We start from the raw sequence: 15,444 nt of genomic DNA, 5'->3' as shown, positions 1-15,444 counted from the left end.
ACAACTTTTATTTTCCTTCATTGACAGAATTCCAAAAAATGTAACAAATTTTGTGAAGCTACACAAAGAAATCAAAAAGCTGCAGATGAGCAGTGAGCCTCACTCTGCAAGTCGTGTGAAGAGGAGGAGTTCAAGGAGAAGGAGGCTTCTCTGCAAGATCAGGGCCATTTTGATACCTTGGTAATATGGCAACAAGGGGGTCGGGATGAATGATGCTGAGAATTTAATAATTACCTTTAAGAGAATTTTGACTCAGCCAACCACACCCAAACAGCTAATAAGGGAATTAATAGTGTTAAATTAATTATCAGTTACCGACAACGCCACCCCAGGAATTTCACCTGGAGAATTATGCTAAACCTTTGCACTGTTATACCACACAAGTTCGTTTTACTGATGAAGACTTGAGACTGGGTCCAGTATAAAAAGTAAGTACATTTTATTTAATATATTTTGTTAAGACAGTTCTTCAATAAAATCGTTATGCACACACACACACTCACCCTATGCAAACCCAACAAAATAAACAAAAGACAAATAAGTAAATTGGCAAATGAGTAAACTGACAATAACTAAATTGACAATTAACTAAGTTGACAAATAACTAAATTGGGCTCTTTAAATCAAGGGTGAATTAATGAACTGCACATAAATGATCAAAACCCAACACATGCAAACAAAGGGAAATTGTCAAACAAACCACAGCAAATAAACAAAATAATCAGAAATAATCTTGAATTCATCAGAACTGATAAACCCAAATAAACATGCAAAACAACTAAAGAAAGAAAAATAATAAACGAGGATAAGTAAACCCAAACAAACATGCAAGACAATTCAAACACAAGGCAAAGAAATAAAATATTAACTATCAAAAATAACTAAACCCCAATATACATGCAACCCAATAATAGAGGAAACTATTATTAATAAAAATCAGTCCATTGTTGGTTGTATTTTAAGATATGCCCAACCCAGGGTAAGAAAGGCAACCACCCTAATGAGTGCCTGCAACAGCAATGTTGAAGATGTAGAGTTGGATGAGTGGGAACAAACAATTGCACAGCAGCCGCACAAAACAGCACAGCAAAACAGGCTCACAAAACAGTTCCACAAAGCCGCAGACAAAACAGCAGCCGACCAACACGGCGTGCAGAGGAGGCGGGGTTAGAGCTGGTGGAGATGATCACACATGTGCGCACCCTGCCATTGAAAGACACGTTTTAGGATCTAAAACTAAAAATGAACTATGCTGGTAACTTTCGCATTAGGACGTCTAGCTCCGCACCGCAGCGGCGCGATTACAAATGTGGCAGAGGACCGCGGATCACTCCTCTCCACGCTGGAGCACATGAGACGAGGTGCCGGGGGAGAGACACTCAATGTGCCGCGACTGTCTCCGACCATGGAGAGGGGACACCCAGGTGCAGGAACTGCATGAGGGACAAAGCCAATTGACAATCGCTGCACAACGTAATGAAAAGCACACAAACCCATGCAGCATTGCACATACCCGGGGATCAGCGAGCCGAGCGATCCGGCGTGAGGCGACCAGGTGAAGCGAGTGGTGGAGGCGGAGCACCCGGAAGCTACAGGCAAGAGGGCTCCCAGAGCACAACCACCCACCTTTATAGGCTGCGCCCCCAGCAGAGACATGCTGAGACTGCAGCACCAATTAAGGCAGCACACAGCTACGGCCATACTGCTACAGTAAGATATTTCCAACGCTGTAATTTCTTCATGAAACTGAATAGAATGTTAATTCTCTCTTTAAACCATAAATATTCTGGTTCACATATCCACTTATCATAAATGACACATTTCAAAATAAAATAAAGAATATGTTACGGCTATTATATCTACAATAGAAGTCTGTATCCTCTAGACCTTTGTGCAATATCAGGGTTTGTACACATTTCTCATGGTCGGATTCAAGCACTGTTACAGCACTTTTAAGGGTCATTTTCAAATTTTTCCAGCACCTTATCACTTGTGGTAAAATGCATATCTACAAGAATACATATACTTTATTATTTTTATTATTATTTCATTATTTTTTTCACTCTTTATCACAATGATGTACATTGTATTATGCTATCAACATCTAAAATGATGTTTCACACTTAAAACCTTTACAGATAGACACCAGTGCCTGCTGTGACGTTACAGAGACAAACTGAACAGCCCCATTTCTGACTCTGGCGCTTACAACTCTGGTGTTGAATGCAACAAAGTCGGCTAAACTCCCGTTTAAACAGACATGTACCAGCATCTCTACGTCTCTCCTTTGTGTGTGTGTGTGTGTGTGGTTCTACTACCTCCGCAGCTCATTATGTGTTCACAGCAGAGGACTGCAATGTTTTAGTAAAAATACAAAAATAAAAATGCTTGTATTAACAGGTTTGTCAACTGTCGAGAGTGGGTGGGAGAGACGTTAAAGACTGCACGCACAAAGTTCTCGACAGGTAATTATTCATACATTTTACTTGTAATGTGTCTCAAGACAGATGTTTGGACTTTGGAGCAGAATGATCATGGTAGGCTCAGTATATGCCTGCTGACTTACTATGTGTGTGGCACTAAGAATAATTAAGACCTGAGCTCAGAGCGGTACAGAGGCTCTATTGCATATAACCCTAACATTGTTATTATTCCAGGGCAATCTGCCTTCCCATGCATGGAAATAAATTAACTTTGCATTTAGGTCCAGTCCTATGCCAAACATCTTTGGCTGGCATTATGGGCTTATAGTTTTGGTGGTTGCATCAGAAAGCGTCGGGAATTTTAAAAAATCAAAAAACAAAATTCATCATAAATAAGTCATACATGCTAATCACTTTGCAATTTTCACCAGAATGTAAGCTCAATTAAGCAGAAATGTACAGATGCAGGGATGCAAACCTGTCATCTTGGTGAAATTCAACAAAGTTTTGAGATCAGAATAGATGACTTCATAGTATGGGATTCAAAGGCTGTTATTTTGAAGAATCTTGCTTTGTTGGGTTAATTTTTTTTTTCTTTTTTGTCTGATACTTGTAGCTTGGGGATACCTCTTCAAATTACAACCCGGTTCCCAGTGACGTCCTTCAGCATTTTCAGATATCAACCACAGTATGCCTGAAGTGCCAAAATACTGGAGAAATAGATTTATGAGGTTTGTATTTCTGCTCATTCTCTTGAGTTTTGCCCAGTCTCCCAGGATTATTAATTTTTTTGAATGTCTCTGAAAGGGTGTTTAAATGTGGGAAAATTTGTCTTTGTTGTTTTTTACCAGCACTTTTTTCGTCAAAAGACTTGGTGGTTAATAGGGTTGGGACTCGTTAGGATTTTAATGATTCCAATTACTTACCAATTCCTACATTACCGTATATTCATTATACTTGCTATACTTAAACAAGTATATAATAAACACAAATGCAATCATACAAATACAAAAACTTTATTCTAACTGTTGCACAGTACAATTAGATGAAAATACACATTTGTGTGTGGTGTGTATTTCAGATTTAGAGCTTGTATCATCTCCCTGAGAATATATAACAACAAAAAGTGATTCTCTGATTTCTACAGTAACACTATTACCTCAAATTAACCACAGCAATGTAATAAAAAATACTTCTACGCATTCATGCTTGGGCACTGTTATTTACGTGACAACACCTGAACAGAACACACACCGCTCCCCTTGCTGGAAGCCTCGGACCTCCCGCCACCAGCCTCCACCTGGATTAAACGCTAAAAATTAAATAAAAGAGGGAGACAGGTTTTTCCTGTTTTATCTTATTTTGTTATATTTCTCCCTCTCCCCTCGCTGGAAGCCTCAGACCTCCCGGCACCCGCTCCCGTCTCAAACACGCCGCTGAGCACCCACGGTGCACGCCCGGCCTGTTAAATAGCCTGTAACCATAACAACTGTGTGACACAAACTCAGTGCTTTAGTCATTAAATAATGTCGGGCTCGGTCAGGTTCGGAAAGAAGTATGCGGCCCGTGCCACGCTCTAATTTTTTTTACAATCTAGGAACTGTTTGCAGGAACCGTTACTCCAAATGTGATGGAACCAGTTCTGGAACCAGAACTTTGGACCTGGTTCCAAAAAAGAACCTGATACAGATCCCAACCCTAGTGGGTTTGTTCTTGTTCCAAAACTGTTATTATATATATATATATATATATATATATATGTTAAACTATTGTTATTATAATTATGGTGGAATGTTATAGAAATAAAGAGAGACTGCTTTTTCAAATTCAATGTTTACATGTGGTTTTCAATATGTCCAAAATGTAATTATCAGTGAAACTTGATTTTGTACAGATCGTATTGACATCGGTAAATAGTTATCGGCCATAACCGCAATTTTAATGTTATCTGTATAGGCTACAATTTCCATATCAGTGGATCCCTTGTATGTTGTGTGTTTTCGCCTTTCACACTGTTATACAGGGTTGCCACATGTCTGGAAAGAACTTGAAAGTGCATGAATTAAAAAGATAGGAATGAAGATAGGAACTTTAAAGTGCTTGGATTTACCAAAAGGTCCTTGATTTTGAGCTTTGTGTGGTCTGTCAACTTTGAACGATTTAACAATTTTGGGGCAAGAAAACTGGATATTTTTCTACCAAGATGTAGATGATTTTTGGCAACAAAAACCAATATTTCTAATGAGGCACAGATGATTTTATGGCGACAACTGGGCATTTTTATTGAGACATCAAATATTTTGTGGTGACTAAACAGGATTTAGCAAGACGACAATGTTGGGAAGAGGAGGAGCTAAATGTGATCATTGGCAATAATTCATAATTATTAATATTAATTATGGATTATTAAAATATTTGATTAATTAATTAATAATTAATTAATTATTACATAAGCATAATAATCGAATTAGCTTACAGCGGGGCACCACCGGGAAAACCGGACCAGTGATCAGACGTAAATTCAGTCTCAAGAGTGTTCACTTAGGAAGCTAATTCTAGGGAGATATCAGCAACTATAAGATGAACAGGAAGGAGTGGAGCTCAGGCACTGACTTTGTCAACCAGCTTCATCACAGTATACAATGAAAAACCAAAACAACCTCTCTTTGCAGTATAACAGGGTTTATTCACACTGATGACATTAATTTACAACCAACATCAACATTGCTCTATAAACCCTATCAACTATAAAACATTACCGAATCAACCAGCAAGCATCAAGAAGGGTGTGTGTGTGTGTGTGTGTGTGGGTGTGGGTGTGTGTGTGTGTGTGGGTGTGTATGAGGGTGTGGGATAAAGTGGATGAGTGAGCGAGAATGTGTGTGTGTGTGTATGTGTATGTATGTCTGAGCGAGTGGGTGTGTGAGAGAGAGAGAGAGAGGTGTGAGCGTAGCAAGATGGCGGCTGTGACGCAGCAAGCTACGTCATGCAATGGCGGCTCGCCAAGAAAGCACACGACTCAAAAAGGAGGGGAGCCGGTAGAGAGGGAAGTTCAAATTGCTCGGCTCCAAGTGTAGGTTAGTGGAAGAGAGGAAGAGAGAAAGGGAAGCACTCAGAGGTGTGGTCACGCAGGCGGTATTGAGATGCAGTAACCCGTCTGTGTTACGCAGAGACGCGCTCGGCTCAGCTGGTGAGCGGCGTGAATCTGGACATTGAACCAACACAGCCGAAGTACTGATCAATCCCGCGTGCGGGGCGACACAATAGCGGTCCGACGAGGTCGGATCACTACGTATTACAAGCAGACACAAACGGGCAGGAGAATAACAGACAGCAGCAACACAGGCAATATTTTTACAATATCAATGCAGCCAAAATCGGACGCGGCGGCCCGTATCAACAAGCCCTTACAAAAAGAAGACACACACTAACTAATATCTGCCCAGAGCTAAAGCCTCTTGCTGTTGCAGAAGGTGGAGTGATGTGTCGGTCGTTCCTCGTGCGTCCTTTGTTACGGCAGAGGTGAAGTGGTTAGCAGCTCGCAGCGGCTAACGGGTCCTCGGCGAGGGGGCAAGTCTCTGGCGAGGCGAGCACCCGGCTCGTAGCGGGAATCACTGGGAAAGAAGGGGGTCCTTGTCCTTCTTCTTGAAGCAGGCAGTCCTTGTTATCTACCAAACTTCGCATCCGCGGGCATCCGGGTGAGAGGGTCAATCCGTGGTCTCGTACCGGGCTGCTCTGTGTTCCTCGGCGCACAGAGTGAGGGAGAGGAGATCAGCTCGACCAGCGAGGGAAATCCGTAGGCCTAAAACGCGTCTAACTGTGCACAGTAATAACTCTTTCTAAAGCGTTCACCACGTGGGACGAGTTGCTAAGCTTTAGGAACAGTTGTGGGTACTTCTATTAGCTATGAGGATCACAGCCAGAAGCGTTTCCCTCAGGTACGCTTTGTGATGATATACCCCGGCATGACGTCATCGGTGCGGGGTTGGCCATGGCGGATTTCACCCAATGGGAGCTGTGCATTTCAAGGGACCTCTGCTGGTCAGCTGGGGTGCTGTGTTGGGGTTTGAATCAGCTGATTCACACAGAGAAAGGGGGTTGACTGATTCCTTTGTTCTTTTGGGCGCCAACATGTGGTCTCAGGCTTTGATTGTTACATATAGGCCCAAAAGTTTATGGATAAAGTGTAGGCCTTTGTTAGAAATCCTTGTACGGCACAACAACAACAATTTTTTGTGTAAAGTATTGGTCTTTAATTTTGAAACAATTCTTCTTGAACTGTTAAATTACAAAGAGTGGCAAACCTGGTTGAAGTCAGTCACACATTTTACAAAATGTGAGATACAAGCACTTTGCTAAAGTTCAATTTTAGAATTTTCATGTTAATACACTGAGATTGAAGTAATTGCTTTCTGGAGTTGTCAGTTTTGCCATGGATGATTGAACAGCTGTCTGTATTTATTGATCTACTGAATTGTCATTTAGTTGTTGAAGTCAATGCATTTCACAAGAGCTTGGAAGGCACTCCTTTTACTGTTCACCCCTGCTACCTGGTTTAATAATGTGACCGGGTGCCCTTTGGAGCACTCCCAGTCGCTGTGGGGCGCTGTGCCAGTCATCCAGGGACTTGAGGTGCTGGTCGGTGCGCACCTTTAAAAGGGTGTCATCACCGAGCTGGCCCCCCTTTCCCTGGTCCTGGCAGTGAGCGTCGGTGGCGTGGTCGAGGCGGCTGGATTGTTTGGCGTGGGCCGTCACTGTGTTCGTGTGTGCTCCGCGTTGACTGAACCTTGCGTGCCTTAAAAGGAAGGTGAGTTGGCTGCCTTTTCCCACCTGCCTGAATGTCTCATGGGGAACCTTACTCGGTCTCACTGATCTGCTTGTCACTGCGCAGCATGGCTGGTGTGGCTGCGGGGGGAGCAATTAGCTTGTGCCGAGGGAACCTGACCGCCGTGGTTGGCGTGGCCGGCAGGGTGGTGCGGGCTGGGGGTTTGTTGTAAAGAGATTTTGGGTGAGGCAGGCTGCCCACCTACACACCTTTTCGACGGTTGGAACAGACTCCTTAAGACTTGTTTCATTTTGTTCATTGTTTATTCTTTTCTTTCTTTTGGTTAATTTGGAAGATTGTGTTTAAGTTGGATTATTTCTCTGATTTTTTTACAACCTTGATTCTGTTTTGTATTTGATTTCATTTATTGATTAAGGAGGCAAAAATAATTAATTCTTCCTTTGTCTTACAGGTGCTGTGGGCCAAAGCGAGCGGCAGTCCCTTTCCTGGTGGTGGTGCTTTCACAGTTCAGTATTTGGTGTGCTTCACGGGTGGTGTTTGATTTGGTTTCTCCCTCCTTGGTTTCCTGCCGCCGTAGTAAGCCCCAGCCCTGAACTATTTGGTTGCCTCTGTTTGTTCCAGCCCTTTTTTTTTTAAAGAGAAATTATGTTTTTAACTCAAAAATAAAGTATATATTTTTGTATGTGAATCACGTCTCTGGCCCTGTGTTACATTGAACCTGTGTTGCCAGTAAGTAATCCTGTAACAGTGTAGGTATATTCCCAGGGGTGAAATTCCCCTGGGTGGCGTTGTCGAGCTCTGCATCCCTAGCATACCCCCCCCCCCCACTCTGCCACAATAAGACTAAACTGAGGTCCATACTACATTTAAGGTTATCTTCATGGTCAATCTGTAGTGGTTCTAAAACGGGTTCAAGGCACCCCCAGAGATCTTTGAGGGTTCTTTTCTCACAGAAAAAATGATAAAAGCAGTCATGACAATTGGTCTTTTGCATCTTCTCAGGATACCTTTTGGACGTCCTGTGGATGTCTAGAAATGATGTCTGCAGTAAGTACTTTCAACAACAGTCTTACAACGTCCTAACAACGTCTAGAAAAGACGTATAAAAACTCTCATTCTGGCTCCCAAGAAGACGTCTTCTGACATCCAGAAGGAAACATCCTAACAACGTCCAGACAAGACGTATAAAAAACTTTCATTCTGGCTCCCCTCAAGACGTCTTCTGATGTCCAGAAGGAAACGTCCTAACAACGTTCAGAAAAGACGTATAAAAAACTTTCATTCTGGCTCCCCTCAAGACGTCTTCTGAGGTCCAAAAGGAAACGTCCTAACAACGTCCAGAAAAGACGTATAAAAAACTTTCATTCTGGCTCCCCTAAAGACGTCTTCTGACGTCCAGATGGGAGCGTCCTAACAACGTCCAGAAAAGACGTATAAAAAACTTTCATTCTGGCTCCCCTCAAGACGTCTTCTGACATCCAGAAGGAAATGTCCTAACGTCCAGAAAACACGTATAAAAAACTTTCATTCTGGCTCCCCTCAAGACGTCTTCTGGCGTCCAGATGGGAACGTCCTAACAACGTCCAGAAAAGACGTATAAAAAACTTTCATTCTGGCTCCCCTCAAGACGTCTTCTGGATGTCCCGAAATTCTGTCTTTTAGACGTGATCTGGACTACTTTTTGCTCACTGGGGAGGCTTTTTTGTAGGTCCTGGAGTGTTACATAAGCCTACCAAGTTTCATACACGTAGGTTAAACTGGCTTTACGGGCTGTTTCCTCAAACTTTTGTAGGGGGCGCTACTGAGCCATTTTTTGGAACCTGAGCATGCGACCCTTGAAATATCAAATTTTCACACAGTTATGAGAAGTGTCCAAAGTTTCATGAGTTTTCACGCATGTTTAAGCCCTGAAAAGTTCAATTCATTTGGCGGAATAAAAAAAAAAATAATAATAATAATAATTAAAGCTGTAAGCAGCTGTGATCGGGCCCTCGCTCCCCCATGCAACTGCGGGGCCTGAGGCATGTGGGGGCTGTGGTGCAAAGCGAGAAAGGAGAAAGAACCTGGCAGGAGCGAAAAAAAGCAATGTTTAGTTCATCCACCAGGTGGCCCTACGAGCATAACCACATGTGGGCAGGTCTGTTCAGGGGTGGACTGTCATCACACATGAAGTTTCGAGCAAATCGGACATTGTCAATGTATAACAGGGCATTTACTATTTCCACAAGGGGGCGGCATGAGCGCAAGCAGATGTGGGCAGGTGCGTTCAGGGGTGGACTGTCATCACACGTGAAGTTTCGAGCAAATTGGACAATGTCAATGTATAATAGGGCATTTCCTGTTTCCACAAGGGGGCGGCATGAGCGTAACCAGATGTGGGCAGATCCGTTCAGGGGTGGACCCTCATCACACGTGAAATTTCGAGCAAATCGGATAATACATGAAGGATTTATATCAAGTTAATGTTCCGTGGTGAAGGATGAAAAGTTGCCACTGCCGTGGCCTGCAACATGACAAGACGTGTGTGACTGTGGAGATTCATCAACTTGATCATCATGTGGCCACAAAATGTAGTTGATCAGGTCAGGAGCTTGAGGTTGGTGTTTGTAAGTGTAAAAGATGGCATTTCCTGTTTCCATAAGGGGGCGCCATGAGCGAGATTACCTACGAGCATATGGAGGCATTGAGGGCAGGGCTCATGTACAGAAATTTTGAAGCAGTTTGGATGAATTATGTGGGGGAGAGAGCTGCTTGAGTATGTATGTCGATAGATCAAAAATGGCAGCGCCATAGCAGCCACGCCCTTTGACCAACAGACATGCAGAGCACAACTTTTGAGCAGCATGGTCTCTGGATGATCTGTAAAAAATTTTAAGTCGATTAGATGAAATCCCTAGGACTAGTTTGTTAAAATACAAGGTGTGGAAATCACACCAAAATGATAAGTCAAAATCAAAGTGGTCGACTTCCTGTTTGGAGCAGACCATTGGTGCCAGAGACTTTTATGTGCGTCTGGACAACATACATGAGATCAAGTATGTGGGCGGGAGAGCCATTCGAAATTCTATGGCAAGAAAACGAAAAGTCGCCAAAATTTGTCACACCCTAGCGGCCATGCCCCTTGACATAGAGAAAAGCTTTTAAAAACTTTTGATCAGCATGTTCTCAGGATGATCTGTAGCAAATTTGAAGTCGATCGGATGAAATCCCGTGGAGGAGTTTGTTCAAATGTAAGTTGTGGAAATCACTGTAATGAAAAAATTCAAAACAAAATGGCTGACTTCCTGTTGGGATTTTACCATGACATCAAGAGTGCGTCTCGGTATGATACATGTACATACCAAATTTCGTTTGCCTACGACAAACTAACCCCAAAGGGGAGGGGTTTCTGAAAATTTGTAGGGGGCGCTATTTCGGCATTTCATGTTCACCATGTGCAACCACCCAAAAATATCTAATTTTGGATGTGGACGAAAGAATGTGGAAAGTTAGAAGCATTTTGAAATTTGGGAAAGGGGCGAAATTGGGGCACGAAATGTCGCAAGAATAATAATAATAATTAAAGCTGCAAGCAGTGATGAACGGGCCCTCGCACCTTCACGCAACTCGGGGGGGCTGAGAGGATGCCTTCTGACGCGTCAGGTCATTTCTGTCAAAGTTAGATATCGCATGCAGGAGTGACTCTGCATATCCTTGATAGAGTGCTGGAATGACATATTTCACATTTTGTATCACTTCCTCTTTCCACTAGGGGGAGATGGAGAGCGCACTAATTATAAATTATGTTTTTGTACATCAAACATACACCACAGCATGTAACTTTCAGATAAGTCGAAAGATAAGTGTTTGATGAGACCTACTTCCTGTCGCCACTAGGTGGGTCTATGAGTATCAGACAATATGGTAATGAAAATGTGTTCAAGGCGGAATTAATATGAATCATGTCAAGTTTGGTGAAGACAGGACCATTTATGCCAAAGCTACAGTAATTTCATTTTTCATGGCGAGACCTCAAGATTCAACGCTCGGCAGCGGGCGCGCCATTCAACACTGGGCAAATCCTGTGATAACTTTTGGTCACAACATAGTCACGCTTACATACACCAAGTTTGGAGCCAATCTGATTAAATCTGTAGGACAAGTTTGTTAATTTACAAGCCCTGGAAATGGGCAAAAATGCACAAAAATGGCACAAGTAAATTCAAAATGGCGGACTTCCTGTTGGGTTTGGAGCATGGCTCCAAGAGGCTTTTTTGTACGTGATAGACTGTTACAGGTGCCTACCAAGTTTCATGCATGCAGGTCAAACCAGCTTTGGGGGCTGCTTCATTGAAATATTCTAGGGGGCACTGTTGAGCCATCTTGGTGCATCAAAGCACTAAAATCACATCAGACAACAGGACTTGCAACCTGTGATGTGTATGCCATGTTTGGTGAGTTTTCAAGCATCCCTTGTCCCTTCAAAACAATGTCGTGTTTGATGGCGAACAAGGTGTCGCCACGGTGACAGCGTTTGATGAAAACTCAAAAGCTTCATTTTTAAGCATCATCAAGGTCTAAGGACTTAGACCAGCAAGTTTGAGGTGGGTCTGATTAACCTGCTAGAAGCGGGACATCAAAGAATGTATAAAGTAGCTTTCTGTTGCCAGAAGGTGGCGCTATGGCAGTTATTCAAAATTCCTCTGTAGATGTGTTCAGGGCTGGACTGTCATCATGTGTGAAGTTTTGGCAAGACATTCCCATGTGGAGTCAAGTTACAGCAACGTTTATCATCACGGCGAAACATCAGAGCTTGCCGCCAGGCCGTGGCCACGTCCTTCAATGAAAACTCACAGTTACCACAATAAAGCGTCATCAACGTCTTATGACTTATTTCACCAAGTTTGAAGTGGATCTGGTCAAGTCTGTAGGAGATGTACATTAAAGTCTAAAACATGACATTTCCCATTGCCAGTAGGGGGCGCTATGTTTATCTCTAATTATTGACATGTAGATGTGTTCAGGGCAGGACTGTCATCAATCCTGTGAAGTTTGGGCAAGATTGGACCATGTATGCTGGAGTTATAAAGTACTTCCTGTTTAGTGGCGAGACCTAACTTTGATGCCATCCCACGGTCACACGCATTGACGAAAACTCAAGCTTTTGATAACTTTTCATCTTCAAGATCTTGGGATGGGACAGACCATGGTTTGAAGTCAATCGGATGAAATCTCTTGGACTAGTTCGTTATTTATGACCCCTGGAAATGGCCAAAAATGCATCAAAATTGCACAGTAAATTCAAAATGGCCGACTTCCTGTTGGGTTTTGAGCATGCCTCCAAGAGGCTTTGGTGGCACCGCTAGGTGCTCGGGCCCTAATTAAAGCAGTGATGAGTGGGCCCTCGCAGTCCACACGCGTTGGGGCACGCTGCCGTCGGGGGGCGTGCACCTAGAAGTCTTGTCAGCTGTGATAAATAAAAAAATAAATGTTATCTCTTACTTACATTTCCAGTATACAGGTAGGCACCCAACCCATGTATGTATTTTTCCAAAAAGTAGAAGCTGAATACATGTCCAATAGTTCAAGGTCTTCTGACTCTTTAAAAGTTGACATGGTGTTTCTAGCTCAAAGTATGAGGGACAAGAAGAGGCTGAAAGTTGATAAGTTTTGAAGAGGATTTGAAGATTTTCCAATTTACTTCCGTTCACACTAATTAGACTGCCACCAGAATGCCACCTATTGGCCAATTTGCACCGAATTTTGCACAAACCCTCATCAGGCCATGGAACACAATTAGCAAAAGTGTTGTCGTAATCGGACTGTATTTGGTGAAGATATGAAAGACTGTCTGTTTTGAAAACAACATACAGGAATTTGTTGATTTATATTTTGGCTGTTTTTTGGACAATCAAAATTCTTTTAATAACTTTTTGTCAGGAGGGTCCACAGATGCTACATGCAAAGTTTGGTGCAAATCGGTCAAATCGGCTAGGAGCAGTTCAAAAAAGTACTTTTTTGATTTGTCGCGACTTAGCGAATGGAAAGTTACACAAAAGTGGGCGTGGCTTACACCACACAATTCAGCAGAATTCAGAGAAAACGTAAATAGAAGATTTAACAACGTGCGACATATTATGTGGGAGTTATTAGCCAAAAACGCTTTTGCATTGAAAATAGCGCCACCTGCTGGTCATTTTTGGTGTGTGAGTTACATGGGCCAGTCTATACCACCCCTATCAATTTTATTTCCATGAGTGTTATGGTGTTGGCACAGTGCCAAATATTAAATTAGACGGCCACCAGAGTGCCACCTAGTGGCGGATCGGTAAGTCCTTCCTCAGATATCCTCAGGAGGGCATTGACAAAAATTATACCAAGTTTCGTGTTAATCCGCCCAACTGTTGTTGAGATATAAAATATTTCAATTTAAAGAGCGCCACCTTGCGTCATCACCCAAAATTTTGCGCAGAGCCTCAGGGGCTCATGGGGAAGTAATAAACTGAGTTTCATGTCATTCAGACACACCAATGTGGAGATATCTAACACTTCCTGTTTTGTACTAAATCTGCAGGAAGTTGCTATTTAATAACTTAAGTATTCTTTGGAATATCGAAATTCTTTTAATAAGTTTTGTCAGGAGACTCCACAGATGCTGTGTGCAAAGTTTTGTGCAAATCGATGAAATTGCCTAGGAGGAGTTCGAAAAAGTAGGTTTGCAACATTTTGCGAATTTGCGGGAAAAAAAACATGACTGGAAATGGGCGTGACCTATACCACAAGATTCAGCACAATTCACTGAATGCGTGGATCTAAGGTTTTTGAAGGTGCGACAAAGTATGTGGGAGTTATCAGCCAAAACGCACTTTCCTTAATAATAGTGCCACCTAGTGGTGGAAATTCAGGAGGACAATAGATTATAAAAATTTTTCGCCAGGTGTGACTTATATTCCAAGATTGGTGAGTTTTGGGGTATGTTCAGGCAGTGAAAAATGCGATCATTCAGGTCTGTGACCTGCTGGGGTCCTAATAATTATAATAATAATAAACAGCACGATTACAATACGGTCCTACGGACGACGTCGTCGCTCGGGCCCTAATTAAAGCTGCAGGCAGCTGTGATTGGGCCCTCGCTACCCCATGCAACCATGGGGGCCTGAGGCACACGGGGGCTGTGGCGCGAAGCGAGAAGGGAGAAAAAACCTGGCAGGAGCGAAAAAACGCAATGGTTTGTTCATCCACCAGGCTGCACTACGAGCGTAAACAGATGTGGCCAGGTGCATTCAGTGGTGGACCTTCATCACACGTGAAATTTTGAGCAAATCGGACAATGCATGAAGGATTTATACCAAGTTGATATTTCGTGGCGAAGGATCAAATGTCGCCACCGCTGCCGCGGCAGTCTGCAACATGACAGGATACGTGTGTCGCCATGAAGATTCTTCAAGCTTATCGTCCTGTGGCCACAAAATGTAGTTGATCAGGTCAGGAGCTTGAGGTTGGTGTTTGTCAGTGTAAAACATGGCATTTCCTGTTTCCACAAGGGGGCGCCATGATTGCCTGCAAGCATATGGAGGTGTTGAGGGCGGGGCTCTTATCATGTACAGAAATTTTGAATCAGTTTGGATGAATTATGTGGGAGAGAGCTGCTTGAATTTGCATGGCTATGGATCAAAAATTGCAGCGCCATAGCAGCCACACCCTTTGACCTACAGACATGCAGAGCACAACTTTTGATAGGCATGGTCTCTGGATGATCTGTAAAAAAACTGAAGTCGATTGGATGAAATCCCTAGGACAAGTTCGTTAAAATACAACATGTGGAAATCACGCCAAAATGACAAGTCAAAATCAAAATGGCCGACTTCCTGTTTGGAATAGACCATTGGTGCCAGAGACTTTTTTGTGCGTCTGGGCAACTTACACATATGTACCAATTTTCATCTTCCTTCTCCAAAAAAAAACCCCTATGGGGAGGGGGTTTTGAAAATTTCAAGGGGGCGCTACAGAGGCATTTTGTGTCCCCCATGGGCGACGCCCCTATCAGATGCAAGAGCTCACCATTCTTGACCTGTGTATCAATTTTCATAAGGATATAAGGTTGCTGAAGCCATCAAAAAGCAAAATGTATTTGGTGGCAAGGGATAGGGCCATGCCACCACACGGACACCATTAGATGTAGCTTCACAGCGTTCATAAGGTAGCTTCACCAACTTGTTCTGCATGCATTAGAAGTGGAATGAAGTTGATGGGGTC

The sequence above is a fragment of the Epinephelus fuscoguttatus genome, linkage group LG12, assembly GCF_011397635.1.
Source record: "Epinephelus fuscoguttatus linkage group LG12, E.fuscoguttatus.final_Chr_v1".
Classification (NCBI taxonomy): Eukaryota; Metazoa; Chordata; class Actinopteri; order Perciformes; family Serranidae; genus Epinephelus; species Epinephelus fuscoguttatus.
This window is presented reverse-complemented; position numbering follows the sequence as displayed.